This window comes from Cryptomeria japonica, unplaced genomic scaffold, assembly GCF_030272615.1.
Source record: "Cryptomeria japonica unplaced genomic scaffold, Sugi_1.0 HiC_scaffold_52, whole genome shotgun sequence".
NCBI classification, from domain to species: domain Eukaryota; kingdom Viridiplantae; phylum Streptophyta; class Pinopsida; order Cupressales; family Cupressaceae; genus Cryptomeria; species Cryptomeria japonica.
Genome location: NW_026728874.1, coordinates 45001 through 60000, shown reverse-complemented (window position 1 = coordinate 60000; position 15000 = coordinate 45001). Strand labels below are relative to the sequence as shown.

The window sequence follows — 15000 nt, the reverse complement described above, 5'->3', positions numbered from 1 at the left end:
GCAGAGAGGTGATAGACGCCAACGAGCCCGCGCATAGCAATCGAGGTGTAAAAAGGGCGTTGAAGGCAGGAAGCCTGGACGAAAGAGGCTACGAGGTCACCTCGAAGCGGTCTAAGAATCGGGCGCACTTGGGGCGACTACCAGTGCCAACCCCTTATCCCGCGGTGCGTCCGACACACAGAAATTTCCAAGGCGGCCAAGGAGCCTCCCCGCATAGCAATCGGGGTGTGAGGTTACGGATGCAGCATTGATAGCAATCGAGGTGTGAGGCGAAGGATGCAGAAGTGAGAGCCGAGGGATGTAGCAGAGATAGCAATCGGGGTGTGTGATGCAGAAGAGATAGCAATCGAGGTGTGCGGTGGGAAGGGCCCAGCAGCCAGAATGCATGAAGCGACGGATGAAGCAGTGATGACAACCGGGCTGTGAGGAGAGGAGGGATGCAGCCAAGAAAGCAATCAGGGCTCGAGGCAAGGGATGCATCAAGGATAGCAATCATGTTGTGAGGCGAGATTCCAAAGGCTAAACGTGAGAGGCTGCAGGGTCGACTCAGAGAGGTCTATGCATGTGAGAGGCTGAAAGCAAGGTCGACTCGGAGCGGTCTATGCATCGGGCGCGCTTGGGGCGACTACCAGTGCCAACCCCTTATCCCGCGACGCGTCCGACAAAGAGAACGTTCCAAGGCGGCAGAGGAGGTTACCAGCCGAAGGATGCAGTAGCAATAACAGGTATAGTTCCGCGGCGGCCGAGAAGACTCACCGCATAGGAATCGGGATGCGAGGCGAGGGATGCGGCGGGAAGGCCCCGACGGCTAAACGGAAGAGGCTGCAGGGCCGCCTCGGAATGGTCCAAGCATCAGATGCGATTGGGACGACTACCAGTGCCAACCCCTTATCCCGCGATGCGTCCGATACACAGATAGTTCCAAGGCGGCCGAGGAGCCTCACCGCATATCAATCGGGGTGCGAGGCGAGGGATGGGGCGGGAAGGCCCCAACGGCTAGACGGAAGAGGCTTCAGGGCCACCTCGGAATGGTCCAAGCATCGGACGCGCTTGGGGCGACTGCCAGTGCCAACCCCTTATCCCGCGATGCGTCCGATACACAGATGGTTCCAAGGCGGCCGAGGAGCCTCACCGCATAGCAATCGGGGGTGCGAGGCGAGGGATGGGGCGGGAAGGCCCCAACGGCTAGACGGAAGAGGCTTCAGGGCCGCCTAGGAATGGTCCAAGCATCGGACACGCTTGGGGCGACTACCAGTGACAGCCCCCTATCCCGCGATGCGTCCGATACGAAGATGGTTCCAAGGCGGCCGAGGAGCCTCACCGCATAGCAATCGGGGTGCGAGGTGGGGGATGCGGCGAGATGGCCCCAACGGCTAGACGGAAGAGGCCACAGGGCCGCGTCGGAATAGTCCAAGCATCGGACGCGCTTGGGGCGACTACCAGTGACAACCCCTTATCCCGCGATGCGTCCGATACGAAGATAGTTCCAAGGCGGCCGAGGAGCCTCACCGCATAGCAATCGGGGTGCGAGGTGGGGGATGCGGCGAGATGGCCCCAACGGCTAGACGGAAGAGGCTGCAGGGCCGCCTCGGAATAGTCCAAGCATCGGACGCGCTTGGGGCCACTACCAGTGACAACCCCTTATCCCGCAATGCGTCCGATACGAAGATAGTTCCAAGGCGGCCGAAGAGCCTCACCGCATAGCAATCGGGGTGCGAGGTGGGGGATGCGGCGAGATGGCCCCAACGGCTAGACGGAAGAGGCCACAGGGCCGCCTCGGAATAGTCCAAGCATCGGACGCGCTTGGGGCGACTACCAGTGACAACCCCTTATCCCGCGATGCGTCCGATACGAAGATAGTTCCCAGGCGGCCGAGGAGCCTCACCGCATAGCAATCGGGGTGCGAGGCGAGGGATGCGGCGAGATGGCCCCAAAGGCTAGACGGAAGAGGCTGCAGGGCTGCCTCGGAATAGTCCAAGCATCGGACGCGCTTGGGGCGACTACCACTGCCAACCCCTTATCCCGCGATGCGTCCGATACACAGATAGTTCCGAGGCGGCCGAGGAGGTGGGGGATGCAGCGAGATGGCCCCAACGGCTAGACGGAAGAGGCTGCAGGGCCGCCTCGGAATAGTCCAAGCATCGGACGCGCTTGGGGCGACTACCAGTGACAACCCCTTATCCCGCGATGCGTCCGATACACAGATAGTTCCGAGGCGGCCAAGGAGCCTCACCGCATAGCAATCGTGGTGCGAGGTGGGGGATGCGGCGAGATGGCCCCAACGGCTAGACGGAAGAGGCTGCAGGGCCGCCTCGGAATGGTCCAAGCATCGGATGCGCTTGGGGCGACTACCACTGCCAACCCCTTATCCCGCGATGCGTCCGATACACAGATAGTTCCAAGGCGGCCGAGGAGCCTCACAGCATAGCAATCAGGGTGCGAGGCGAGGGATGCGGCGAGAAAGCCCCAACGGCTAGAGGGAAGAGGCTTCAGGTCCGCCTCGGAATGGTCCAAGCATCGGACGCGCTTGGGGCGACTACCAGTGACAACCCCTTATCCCGCGACGCGTCCGATACACAGATAGTTCCAAGGCGGCCGAGGAGCCTCACCGCATAGCAATCGGGGTGCGAGGCGAGGGATGCGGCGAGAAGGACCCAACGGCTACACGGAAGAGGCTTCGGGGCCGCCTCGGAATGGTCCAAGCATCGGACGCGCTTGGGGCGACTACCAGTGACAACCCCTTATCCCGCGACGCGTCCGATACACAGATAGTTCCAAGGCGGCCGAGGAGCCTCACCGCATAGCAATCGGGGTGCGAGGCGAGGGATGCGGCGAGAAGGACCCAACGGCTACACGGAAGAGGCTTCGGGGCCGCCTCGGAATGGTCCAAGCATCGGACGCGCTTGGGGCGACTACCAGTGACAACCCCTTATCCCGCGACGCGTCCGATACACAGATAGTTCCAAGGCGGCCGAGGAGCCTCACCGCATAGCAATCGGGGTGCGAGGCGAGGGATGCGGCGAGAAGGACCCAACGGCTAGACGGAAGAGGCTTCGGGTCCGCCTCGGAATGGTCCAAGCATCGGACGCGCTTGGGGCGACTACCAGTGACAACCCCTTATCCCGCGACGCGTCCGATACACAGATAGTTCCAAGGCGGCCGAGGAGCCTCACCGCATAGCAATCGGGGTGCGAGGCGAGGGATGCGGCGAGAAGGACCCAACGGCTAGACGGAAGAGGCTTCGGGTCCGCCTCGGAATGGTCCAAGCATCGGACGCGCTTGGGGCGACTACCAGTGACAACCCCTTATCCCGCGACGCGTCCGATACACAGATAGTTCCAAGGCGGCCGAGGAGCCTCACCGCATAGCAATCGGGGTGCGAGGCGAGGGATGCGGCGAGAAGGACCCAACGGCTAGACGGAAGAGGCTTCGGGTCCGCCTCGGAATGGTCCAAGCATCGGACGCGCTTGGGGCGACTACCAGTGACAACCCCTTATCCCGCGACGCGTCCGATACACAGATAGTTCCGAGGCGGCCGAGGAGCCTCACCGCATAGCAATCGGGGTGCGAGGCGAAGGATGCGGCGAGAAGGACCCAACGGCTAGACGGAAGAGGCTTCGGGTCCGCCTCGGAATGGTCTAAGCATCGGACGCGCTTGGGGCGACTACCAGTGACAACCCCTTATCCCGCGACGCGTCCGATACACAGATAGTTCCAAGGCGGCCGAGGAGCCTCACCGCATAGCAATCGGGGTGCGAGGCGAGGGATGCGGCGAGAAGGACCCAACGGCTAGACGGAAGAGGCTTCAGGGCCGCCTCGGAATGGTCCAAGCATCGAACGCGCTTGGGGCGACTACCAGTGACAACCCCTTATCCCGCGACGCGTCCGATACACAGATAGTTCCGAGGCGGCCGAGGAGCCTCACCGCATAGCAATCGGGGTGCGAGGCGAGGGATGCGGCGAGAAGGACCCAACGGCTAGACGGAAGAGGCTTCAGGGCCGCCTCGGAATGGTCCAAGCATCGGACGCGCTTGGGGCGACTACCAGTGACAACCCCTTATCCCGCGACGCGTCCGATACACAGATAGTTCCGAGGCGGCCGAGGAGCCTCACCGCATAGCAATCGGGGTGCGAGGCGAGGGATGCGGCGAGAAGGACCCAACGGCTAGACGGAAGAGGCTTCAGGGCCGCCTCGGAATGGTCCAAGCATCGGACGCGCTTGGGGCGACTACCAATGACAACCCCTTATCCCGCGACGCGTCCGATACACAGATAGTTCCGAGGCGGCCGAGGAGCCTCACCGCATAGCAATCGGGGTGCGAGGCGAGGGATGCGGCGAGAAGGACCCAACGGCTAGACGGAAGAGGCTTCAGGGCCGCCTCGGAATGGTCCAAGCATCGGACGCGCTTGGGGCGACTACCAGTGACAACCCCTTATCCCGCGACGCGTCCGATACACAGATAGTTCCGAGGCGGCCGAGGAGCCTCACCGCATAGCAATCGGGGTGCGAGGCGAGGGATGCGGCGAGAAGGACCCAACGGCTAGACGGAAGAGGCTTCAGGGCCGCCTCGGAATGGTCCAAGCATCGGACGCGCTTGGGGCGACTACCGTTGCCAACCCCTTATCCCGCGATGCGTCTGATACACAGATAGTTCCGAGGCGGCCGAGGAGCCTCACCGCATAGCAATCGGGTTGCGAGGCAGATTATTGGGAAGGGAACCCCCTGGGATGCGGCTCAAGCAGTGCCCAAAGGGACTGGAATGCGGAATCACATCGAGAGACCCAAATGCTATACGAGGGCTCAAATCGAATTATCGATTTGGCCACGACATGGACGCATCGGAACGACTACCTTTGCCGAACCACTCGCAATTGCATCCATACCGAAACCAATAGACATTTCCGTTAGAGCCCTCGCATAGCATTCGGGAATCTCGCATGCCCCTCTAAATCGACCAATGCTGGCGCTCAATGAAAATCCGAGCGCTACCACCGTTCGAGCGCCAGCATTGGTCGAGTTAGAGGGGCACGGGGGAGAATGCTCCAGTCAACACCTCCCCTATATAAGTTATTTGTCCGATTCTCGCACAACCGTAGTCTGCCTCGTCGAATCAAACAACGGTCCCAGATTCCGACTTCCGTTCCGTAGAGACCCAAAAGCTAGATGGAGGCTCGCAAGAAAGAGAGTCGGCGCATAGCAATCGGGTTTCTCGAACGTTTAGGGACCGAGCTCACTTGCGGATAGGGCAAAATCCGCCAAGCAACCCAAAAGCTAGACGGGGGCTCGAATCGAATCGCCTAGGCGGCCACAACAACGACGTGTTGGATCGACTACCAGTGCCAAACCATTCAGCAAGACTAGTCTGTGTCGAGGCCGGATAGAGATTCTCAGAGAGCGCCCGCATAGCATTTAGGAGACCTGCCGCGTCCCTCACACTCGACAAATGGTGGTGCACGTTTATAAATCCGAGCGATCCCAACCCTTTCAAGCACCAACATCGGTCGAGATAGAGGGGCACGGAGGGGGCTGCGTGAGACAACACAGTCCCCTATATAAGTTATTTGTCCGATTCTCACACATCCGAAGAATGGTCATCAAATCGGACAACAGCCCAAACTTCCGACTTCCGTCCCAGAAAGCCCAAGAGCTATCTAAAACGTTCATGGCCGGAACTCGATCGCGGCTATACCAGTCCGCCAAGCAACCCAAAAGCTAGACTGGAGCTCTAGTCGAATCACCTCTGTGGCCATTGCAAGGACGTGTTGGAGCGACTACCATTGCCGAACCATTCCGCAGGTCGAGTCCATACCAAGGCCGCATAGAGATTCACGATGAGCTCCTGCATAGCAATCAGGAGACTTGCCGTGTCCATCACAATCGATAAATCCTGGTGCAAGATTTTTGCATCCGAGCGCTCCAACCAGTCGAGCACCAGCATCAATCGACATAAACGGGCACGGGGGGAGGATGCTCGAGAACACTACCTCCCCTATATAAGTTATTTGTCCGATTCTCAAGCAGCCGAAGTCTGGTCATCGAATCGGGTCAAAGACCACAACTTCCGACTTTACCCACAATGCAAGTCATCGAATCGAACATCGGCCCCCGAGTCGGACTCCATGCGTATGTCAGGTCATCGGACCCAAATTCCGCCTTCCTGCGCATGGCGGGCCATCAATATCAACTCGGTCATCGGACCCAAACTCCGCCTTTTTGCGTATGGCACGCCTTCAAATCGGTCATCGGACCCAAATTCCGCCTTCCTGTGCATGGCGGGCCATCAACATCAACTCGGTCATCGGACCCAAATTCCGCCTTTCTGCGCATGGCACGCCATCAACTCGGTCATCGGACCCAAATTCCGCCTTCCTGCGCATGGCAGGTCATCGGACACAAATTCAGACCTCGCCAATATGCCTACGTATCGAATCGGTCATCGGACCCAACTTCCGACTTCATCCATACTGTAGGGTCTTTGAGGTTGGCGCGGTGCGCTCAACCCAGGGAGTCGACCCATCGAAGCATACACCTCCCCTATATAAGCTATTTGTCCGATTCCCACACCTGTGTAGTTTGCACCTCTGACCAGGACATCGACCCCAACTTCCGAACTCGACTGCAACGACGGCACCAGCGCCTTGGTGCGCACCTTGCGACGCACAGTCCCAACATTCGCCTTCCTGCACATGGCAGGTCATCGGACCCAAATTCCGACCTCGCGAGTATGCCTACATATCGAATCGGTCATCGGACCCAACTTCCGACTTCATCCATACCGTAGGGTCTTTGAGGTTGGCGCGGTGCGCTCAACCCGGGGAGTCGACCCAACGAAGCATACACCTCCCCTATATAAGCTATTTGTCCGATTCCCACACCTGTGTAGTTTGCACCTCCGATCAAGACATCGACCCCAACTTCCGAACTCGCCTCCAACGACCGAACCAGCGCCTTGGTGCGCACCTTGCAACGCACAGTGCCAACATTCGCCTTCCTGCACGTGGCAGGTCATCGGACCCAAATTCCGACCTCGCGAGTATGCCTACATATCGAATCGGTCATCGGACCCAACTTCCGACTTCATCCATACCGTAGGGTCTTTGAGGTTGGCGCGGTGCGCTCAACCCGGGGAGTCGACCCAACGAAGCATACACCTCCCCTATATAAGCTATTTGTCCGATTCCCACACCTGTGTAGCTTGCACCTCCGATCAGGACATCGACCCCAACTTCCGAACTCGACTAAAAAGACCGCACCAGCGCCTTGGTGTGCACCTTGCAACGCACAGTGTCAACATTCGCCTTCCTGCACATGGCAGGTCATCGGACCCAAATTCCGACCTCATGAGCATACCTACTAATCGAATTGGTCATCGGACCCAACTTCCGACTTCATCCATACCGTAGGGTCTTTGAGGTTGGCGCGGTGCGCTCAACCTGGGGAGTCGACCCATCGAAGCATACACCTCCCCTATATAAGCTATTTGTCCGATTCCGACACCTGTGTAGTTTGCACCTCCGCTCAGGACATCGACCCCAACTTCCGAACTCGCCTGCAACGACCGAACCAGCGCCTTGGTGCGCACCAAAAGTGCGCACTTTTGGAGGGCACTTTTGTGCGCTCCAAAGGTGCGCACTTTTGGAGGGCACTTTTCTGCGCTCCAAAGGTGCGCACTTTTGGAGGGCACTTTTTGGAGGGCACTTTTCTGCGCTCCAAAGGTGCGCACTTTTGGAGGGCACTTTTTGGAGGGCACTTTTCTGCGCTCCAAAGGTGCGCACTTTTGGAGGGCACTTTTTGGAGGGCACTTTTCTGCGCTCCAAAGGTGCGCACTTTTGGAGGGCACTTTTTGGAGGGCACTTTTCTGCGCTCCAAAGGTGCGCACTTTTGGAGGGCACTTTTTGGAGGGCACTTTTCTGCGCTCCAAAGGTGCGCACTTTTGGAGGGCACTTTTCTGCGCTCCAAAGGTGCGCACTTTTGGAGGGCACTTTTTGGAGGGCACTTTTCTGCGCTCCAAAGGTGCGCACTTTTGGAGGGCACTTTTTGGAGGGCACTTTTCTGCGCTCCAAAGGTGCGCACTTTTGGAGGGCACTTTTTGGAGGGCACTTTTCTGCGCTCCAAAGGTGCGCACTTTTGGAGGGCACTTTTGTGCACTCCAAAGGTGCGCACTTTTGGAGGGCACTTTTCCTGTGCTCCAAAGGTGCACACCTAGGTGAGCACCTTCGACCACACCTTGTAGCACACCAAACTCTGACTTTCGACTTCATCCGCAATGCAGGGTCTTTGAGGTTGGCGCAATGCGCACAACCAGGGGAGTCGACCCATCAAACCCAACACCTCCCCTATATAAGCTATTTGTCTGATTCTCATACATGCGTAGCCTGCAGGAGCAATTAGGACATCGACCCCAACTTTCGGCTTCTAAACGAAAACAAGGTCTTTGAGGTTGGTGTAATGCGAACAACTAGGGGAGTCAACCCATCAAACCCAACACCTCCCCTATATAAGCTATTTGTCTGATTCTCATACATGTGTAGTCTACAGGAGCAATTAGGACATCGACCCCAACTTTTGACTTCTTAACGAAAACAAGGTCTTTGAGGTTGACGTAATGCGCACAACCAGGGGAGTCGACCCATCAAACCCAACACCTCCCCTATATAAGCTATTTGTCCGATTCTCATACATGTGTAGCCTGCAGGAGCCATTAGGACATTGACCCCAACTTTTGACTTCTTAACGAAAACAAGGTCTTTGAGGTTGGCGTAATGCGCACAACCAAGGGAGTTGACCCATCAAACCCAACACCTCCCCTATATAAGCTATTTGTCTGATTCTCATACATGTGTAGCCTGCAACAACGATTAGGACATCCACCCCAACTTCTGAATTCGTCTGCGTTGACCGCACCAAAGGTGCACGCCTTGGTGCTCACCAAAATCCGACTTCCGACTTCTTCTGCTATGCGGGGTCTTTGAGGTTGGCGCAGTGCGCACAACCAGGGGAGTCAACCCACCGAATGCAACACCTCCCCTATATAAGCTATTTGTCTGATTCTCATACATGCGTAGACTGCAGCAATGATTAGGACATCCACCCCAACTTTTGACTTCTTAAACAAGACAGGGTCTTTGAAGTTGGTGCAGTGCACACAACCAGGGGAGTCGACCCATCAAACGCAACACCTCCCCTATATAAAGCTATTTGTCCGATTCTCATACGTGTAGTCTGCAGCAGCGATTAGGACATCGACCCCAACTTCCGAATTCGTTTGCATTGACCGCACCAAAGGTGCACGCCTTGGTGTGCACCCTGGAGTGCACTTTGGTGCTCACCTCGGTGCACACTTTGGTGTGCACCTCGGTGTGCACCAAAGGTGCGCACCTTGGAGCGCACCAAAGGTGTACACTTTGGAGCGCACCACATAGGGTCTTTGAGAGGTTGGCGCAGTGCGCACACCAAGGTGGGTGTTGAGGTGCGTGCCGAGGTGGGTGGGTGCTAGGGTGCGCTCCATGGTGGGTGCCAGGGTGGGTGCGTGCTAGGGTGGATTCCAAAGAGGGTCATAGGGTGGGTGCCAAGGTGGGTTGGTGATATAGTGGGTTCAAAGGTGGGTACTAGGGTGGGTTCCAAGGTGGGTCACAAGTTGGGTGCCAGGATGCGTGGGTGTTAGGTTGGGTGCCAAGGTGGGCTCCTGCGTGGGTGGGTGCTAGGGTGGGTTTCAAGGTGGACGCGAGGGCGGGTGCCAAGGTGGGTAACAAGTTGGGTGTTAGGATGGGTGAGTGCTAGAGTGGGTGCCAAGGTGGGTGGGTGCTAAGGTGGATGCCAAGGTGGTTCACAGGGTGGGTGGGTTCTAGGGTGAGTTCCAAGGTGGGTCACAGGTTCAGTGCTAGGGTGGGTGTCAAGGCGGGTGTCGAGGTGCCTGGGTGCTAGGGTGTGGATGCCAATGTGGGTCATAGGGTGGGTACTAGGGTGGGCTGCAATGTGGGTGCCAAGGTGGGTAACATGCTCGGTGGGTTCTAAATTGGGTGCCAGGGTGGGTGTGCACCCACCTTGCCCGAGGTGGGTGCCAAGGTGCCAGTGTGGGTGGGTGCTAAGGTGGATGCCAAGGTGGGTGAGAAGGTGGGTGATAGGTTGAGTGGTAGGATGGGTGGGTGCCAAGATGGGTCACAGGGTGGGTGCAAGGGTGGGTAGGTGCTAGGGTTGGTGTCAGGGTGGGTGGGTGCTAGGTTGGGTTCCAAGGTGGGTGCGAGGGTGAGTGTCAAGGTGGGTCACAGGTTAGGTGCTAGGATGGGTGAGTGCTAGGGTGCAAAGGTGCCAGGGTGGGTGCTAGGATGGGTCGATGCTAGGGTGAGTGGCAAGGTGGGTCCACAAGTGTCAAGGTGGGTGCCGAGGTGGGTGCCAAGTCGGCGACTGCTATGGTGGATGCCAAGGTGGGTCACGGGGTGGGTGCCAAGTTGCTAGGTTGGGTTCCAAGGTGGGTGCCAACGTGGGTGCTAGGGTGCGTGGGTTAAAGGGTGTGTCACAACGTGGGTGCCAGGATGGGTGCGCACCCACACTGGCCAAGACGGGTGCGGGTGCAAGGTTGGGTTCCAAGCCCGGTCACAGGCTGGGTGCTAGGATGGGTGGGTGCCAAGGTGGGCACCAGGGTGGGTGCACCCACCCTGGCCAAGGTGGGTCACGGGGTGGGTCCTAGGGTGGGTAACGGGGTGGGTACTAAGGTGCGTGCCAAGGTGGGTCATAGGGTGGGTGCCAAGGTGGGCACCAGGGTGGGTGTGCACCAACCCTAGCCAGGGTAGGTCACGGGGTGGTTGTCGGGGTGGGCGTCAAGGAGCCAAGGTGGGTGGCAAGTAGCCAAGTTGCGTGCCAAGGTGGGTGTCGGGGTGGGTGCCAAGGATCCAAGGTGGGTGCCAAGGAACCAAGGTGGGTGTCTGGGTGGGTGCCGAGGTGGGAGCCAGGGTGGGTCCCAAGGTGAGTGCAAAGGTGGGTGCCAGGGTCAAGGTGAGTGCCAATGTGGGTTCCAAGGTGCCAGGGTCAGGGTGAGTGCCAATGTGGGTTCAAAGGTGCTAAGTTGGGTGCGAGGTTGGGTGCGAGGGTGGGTGGGTGCCAAGGTGTGCTAGGTGGAAGCCCGGGTGGGTCGGCATCCCATGGGTGTCGAGTTGGGTGCCTGATGGGTGCTTCTTGTCAAGTTTTAGTCGTCGGGACTCATTTCGAGCCTTAGAGGTCGTTTCTTGTCCGGTTGCCCTGTCTTCGACCTGGGAACCCAATTTTGGTCCTCGGGTCCCATTTTTTTTTGTCTCGCATCCCACTTTTGGCCTGTGGCCTTTTCGGGGTCGATTCTCGTTTTGGGCATCAGAGCATGTTTCTTCTCCTAAAACCCAATATTTGTTTATTAAGTCTCGGAACACATTTTTGTTCTCGTGGACCCATCATGGGTCTTGGAACGCATTTGTGGTCCTTGGGTCCCATTTTGCATCCCGAAACTTGTGTTTTGGTGCTTGATCCCTATTTTGGGTGCCCACCTTGCACCAAGTGCGCACCCGGGGCAAACCGAGCGCCTTGGTGCACCGGGGCAAGATCGAGCGTGCACCCGAGGCGCCCCGAACATGCACCAAGGTGCACTCGGCCCACATGTGAGCGCAGGTCGTTGCGCCCGAGGTGGTGTGTGGGCACCGCGTTGCAGACGGGACACTGCACGCACACGACGCCCCCTCCAGGTGCACGCACGTAGGCCGGGCCGGGTGCACACCCGACGCCCTAGCAAGGTGCGCGCACCCGGGCAGGGCTCACACTTGGCGAACGGGGCGCACTTCGCGAGGGAGGGTGTGCACCTCGACGGGGGTGGGTGGCCGGGGTGGATTCGCACGTGGGTCGCGGTTTGCTAAGTACACACTGCGACAAGCTCATAACGGGTGCGATCATACCAGCGTTAGTGCACCGGATCCCATCAGAACTCCGCAGTTAAGCGCGCTTGGGCCGGAGTAGTACTGGGATGGGTGACCTCCCGGGAAGTCCCGGTGTTGCACCCTTTTTTAGTTTTTCGCCGGGCGTCGCAATGCTATTTGAATAAACCTTTTGCCCGTTTGCGTTCTCGTCGGGGCCGGGCCGGGCCGGGGTGCGCTGCCCGCACTACCGCGCGCGCGGGGGCGACACCGAGCGCGCACCCGAGGCGCCCCGAGCACACAGGCCACGGTGCAACCCGGGCGTTGTGCGCGCACCCCGGTGCGCCCGAGGTGCTGCGCGCGCACCCAGGTGAAATCGGTGTGCACCTCGGCCAGTGCGCGCTCGGTCGAGTCGCGCACGTTGGCCAAGGTGCACGGTGATGTTTCTTACTCTAAGGTTCCGCACCAGACGCCCGGGACAGGTGAGCGAAGCTGGGCGGGGCCGGGTGCGCGGCCGGGGCAGGTGCACGCAGCTGGAGAGAGCTTTGGAGCACACTTCGGAGCGCACCAATGATGCGCTCCATTCAAAAGTTTCCTGAAAAGGCAAAAAAAGTTGAGATTATAGAATTTCCCACTTGAGAGATTGTAAAAAAAAAAAATTTAAAATGAAGGAAACGCGGGTGCCAAGGTGTGCGCAGCCCAGCCAAGGTGTGCGCACCAAGGCGCCCACCCTGGCGAAGGTGCACGCAAGGTGCGCACCCGAGGCAAACCGGACAATTAACCCAACTTTCGACTTCGCGCGCACCTTGGAGCGCACTTCGGAGCGCTCCTTGGTGCGCACCAATCTTGGGCACCTCGGAGTGCACCATGGCGCCCACCAAGGTGCGCACCCGGGGCAAACCGAGCTCCGACTTCGTGCGCACCTTGGAGCGCACGAAAGGTGCGCACCATGGCGCCCACCAAGGTGCGCAGCCCAGCCAAGGCGTGCGCATCAAGGTGCGCACCCTGGCGAAGGTGCGCACCCGGGGCAAACCGAGCTCCGACTTCGTGCGCACCTTGGAGCGCACAAAAGGTGCGCAACCCAGCCAAGGTGTGCGCACCCCGGTCAAACCGAGCTCCGAATCGTGCGCACCAGAGGTGCACGCCATCGTGCGCACCTTGGAGCACACTTCGGAGCCCTCCTTGGTGCGCGCCGATGTTGCGCACCTCGGAGCGCACCCGGGGAAAACAATGCAATTAACCCGACTTTCGACTTCGTGGGCACCTCGGAGCGCTCTCGGGTTCGCACCTCGGAGCACACCGAGGTGCGCACCTTTGATGCGCTGCCTTCACCAATTTCCAGAAAAGGCAAGAAAACATTGAGAAGGTGTGCGCACCGAGGTGCCCACCCTGGCGAAGGTGCACGCGAGGTGCGCACCCGGGGCAAACCGGGCTCCGACTTCGTGCACGCCGCACCTTGGAGCACACTTCGGAGCGCTCCTTGGTGCGCACCAGGGCGCGCAACCCAGCCGAGGTGCCCACCCCGGCGAAGGTGCACGCGAGGTGCGCACCCGGGGCAAACCGGGCTCCGACTTCGTGCACGCCATGGTGCCCACCGCGGCGAAGGTGCACGCGAGGTGCGCACCCGGGGCAAACCGGGCTCCGACTTCGTGCACGCCGCACCTTGGAGCACACTTCGGAGCGCTCCTTGGTGCGCACCATGGTGCCCACCAGGGCGCGCAACCCCGCCGAAGGTGCACGCGAGGTGCGCACCCGGGGCAAACCGGGCTCCGACTTCGTGCACGCCGCACCTTGGAGCACACTTCGGAGCGCTCCTTGGTGCGCACCATGGTGCCCACCAGGGCGCGCAACCCCGCCGAAGGTGCACGCGAGGTGCGCACCCGGGGCAAACCGGGCTCCGACTTCGTGCACGCCATGGTGCGCACCGCGGCGAAGGTGCGCACCCGGGGCAAACCGGGCTCCGACTTCGTGCACGCCGCACCTTGGAGCACACTTCGGAGCGCTCCTTGGTGCGCACCAGGGCGCGCAACCCAGCCGAGGTGCCCACCCCGGCGAAGGTGCACGCGAGGTGCGTACCCGGGGCAAACCGGGCTCCGACTTCGTGCACGCCGCACCTTGGAGCACACTTCGGAGCGCTCCTTGGTGCGCACCATGGTGCCCACCAGGCCGCGCAACCCAGCCAAGGTGTGCGCACCAAGGTGCACGCGAGGTGCGCACCCGGGGCAAACCGGGGTCCGACTTCGTGCACGCCGCACCTTGGAGCACACATCGGGGCGCTCCCGGGTTCGCACCGGCGTTGCGCACCGTGGTGGGCACCTCGGAGCACACCAAGGTGGGCAGCGAGGTGCGCACCTTTGATGCGATGCCTTCACTAATTTCCATAAAAGGCAAAAAAAAAACGAGATTTTAAAATTTCCGTTTTGAAAGATAGTGAGAAAAAGGGAATGCTGGTGCCATCTTGAGCCCGCCCTGGTGCGCAGCCCAGCCAAGGTGTGCGCACCAAGGTGCCCACCCTGGCGAAGGTGCGCGCCCGGGCAATTAACCCAACTTCCAACTTCGCGCGCGCCAGGGTGGGAGCGCACCCAACAACCGGGCCTGGGAAGAGCCAATGCGAGAAACCCCACCAAACGCTCTGACAAAAAAAGAGGGGGCGCTCCAGTAACCCCGCTTCGGAGCGCACCCTGGGCAAACCCAGCCAAGGTGCCCACCCCGGCCAAGGTGCAGGCGAGGTGCGCACCCGGGGCAAACCGGGCTCCGACAACGTGCACGCCGCACCTTGGAGCACACTTCGTAGCGCTCCCGGGTGCGCACCTCAGAGCACACCAAGGTGGGCAGCGAGGTGCGCACCTTTGATGCGCTGCCTTCACTAATTTCCAGAAAAGGCAAAAAAAAAAGGAGATTTTAAAATTTCCGTTTTGAAAGATAGTGAAAAAAACGGAACGCGCGTGCCATCTTGAGCCCGCCCTGGTGCGCAGCCCAGGTAAGGTGCCCACCCTGGCAAAGGTGCGCACCCGGGCAATTAACCCTACTTCCGACTTCGTGCGCGCCAGGGTGGCAACCGGGCCTCGGAAGAGCCAATGCGAGAAACCCCACCAAACGCTCCGACAAAAAAAGAGGCGGCGCTCC

At 59.7% G+C, this 15000-nt stretch overlaps 1 non-coding gene across 1 annotated transcript; it reads left to right on the top strand.

Annotated features, from left to right (window-relative positions):
* The first annotated feature begins 11902 nt into the window (after positions 1-11902).
* Positions 11903-12021, top strand: LOC131862862 (5S ribosomal RNA). Its single transcript, XR_009361798.1, has one exon. It is a non-coding gene; the product is annotated as a 5S ribosomal RNA (ribosomal RNA).
* Positions 12022-15000: the final 2979 nt, after the last annotated feature.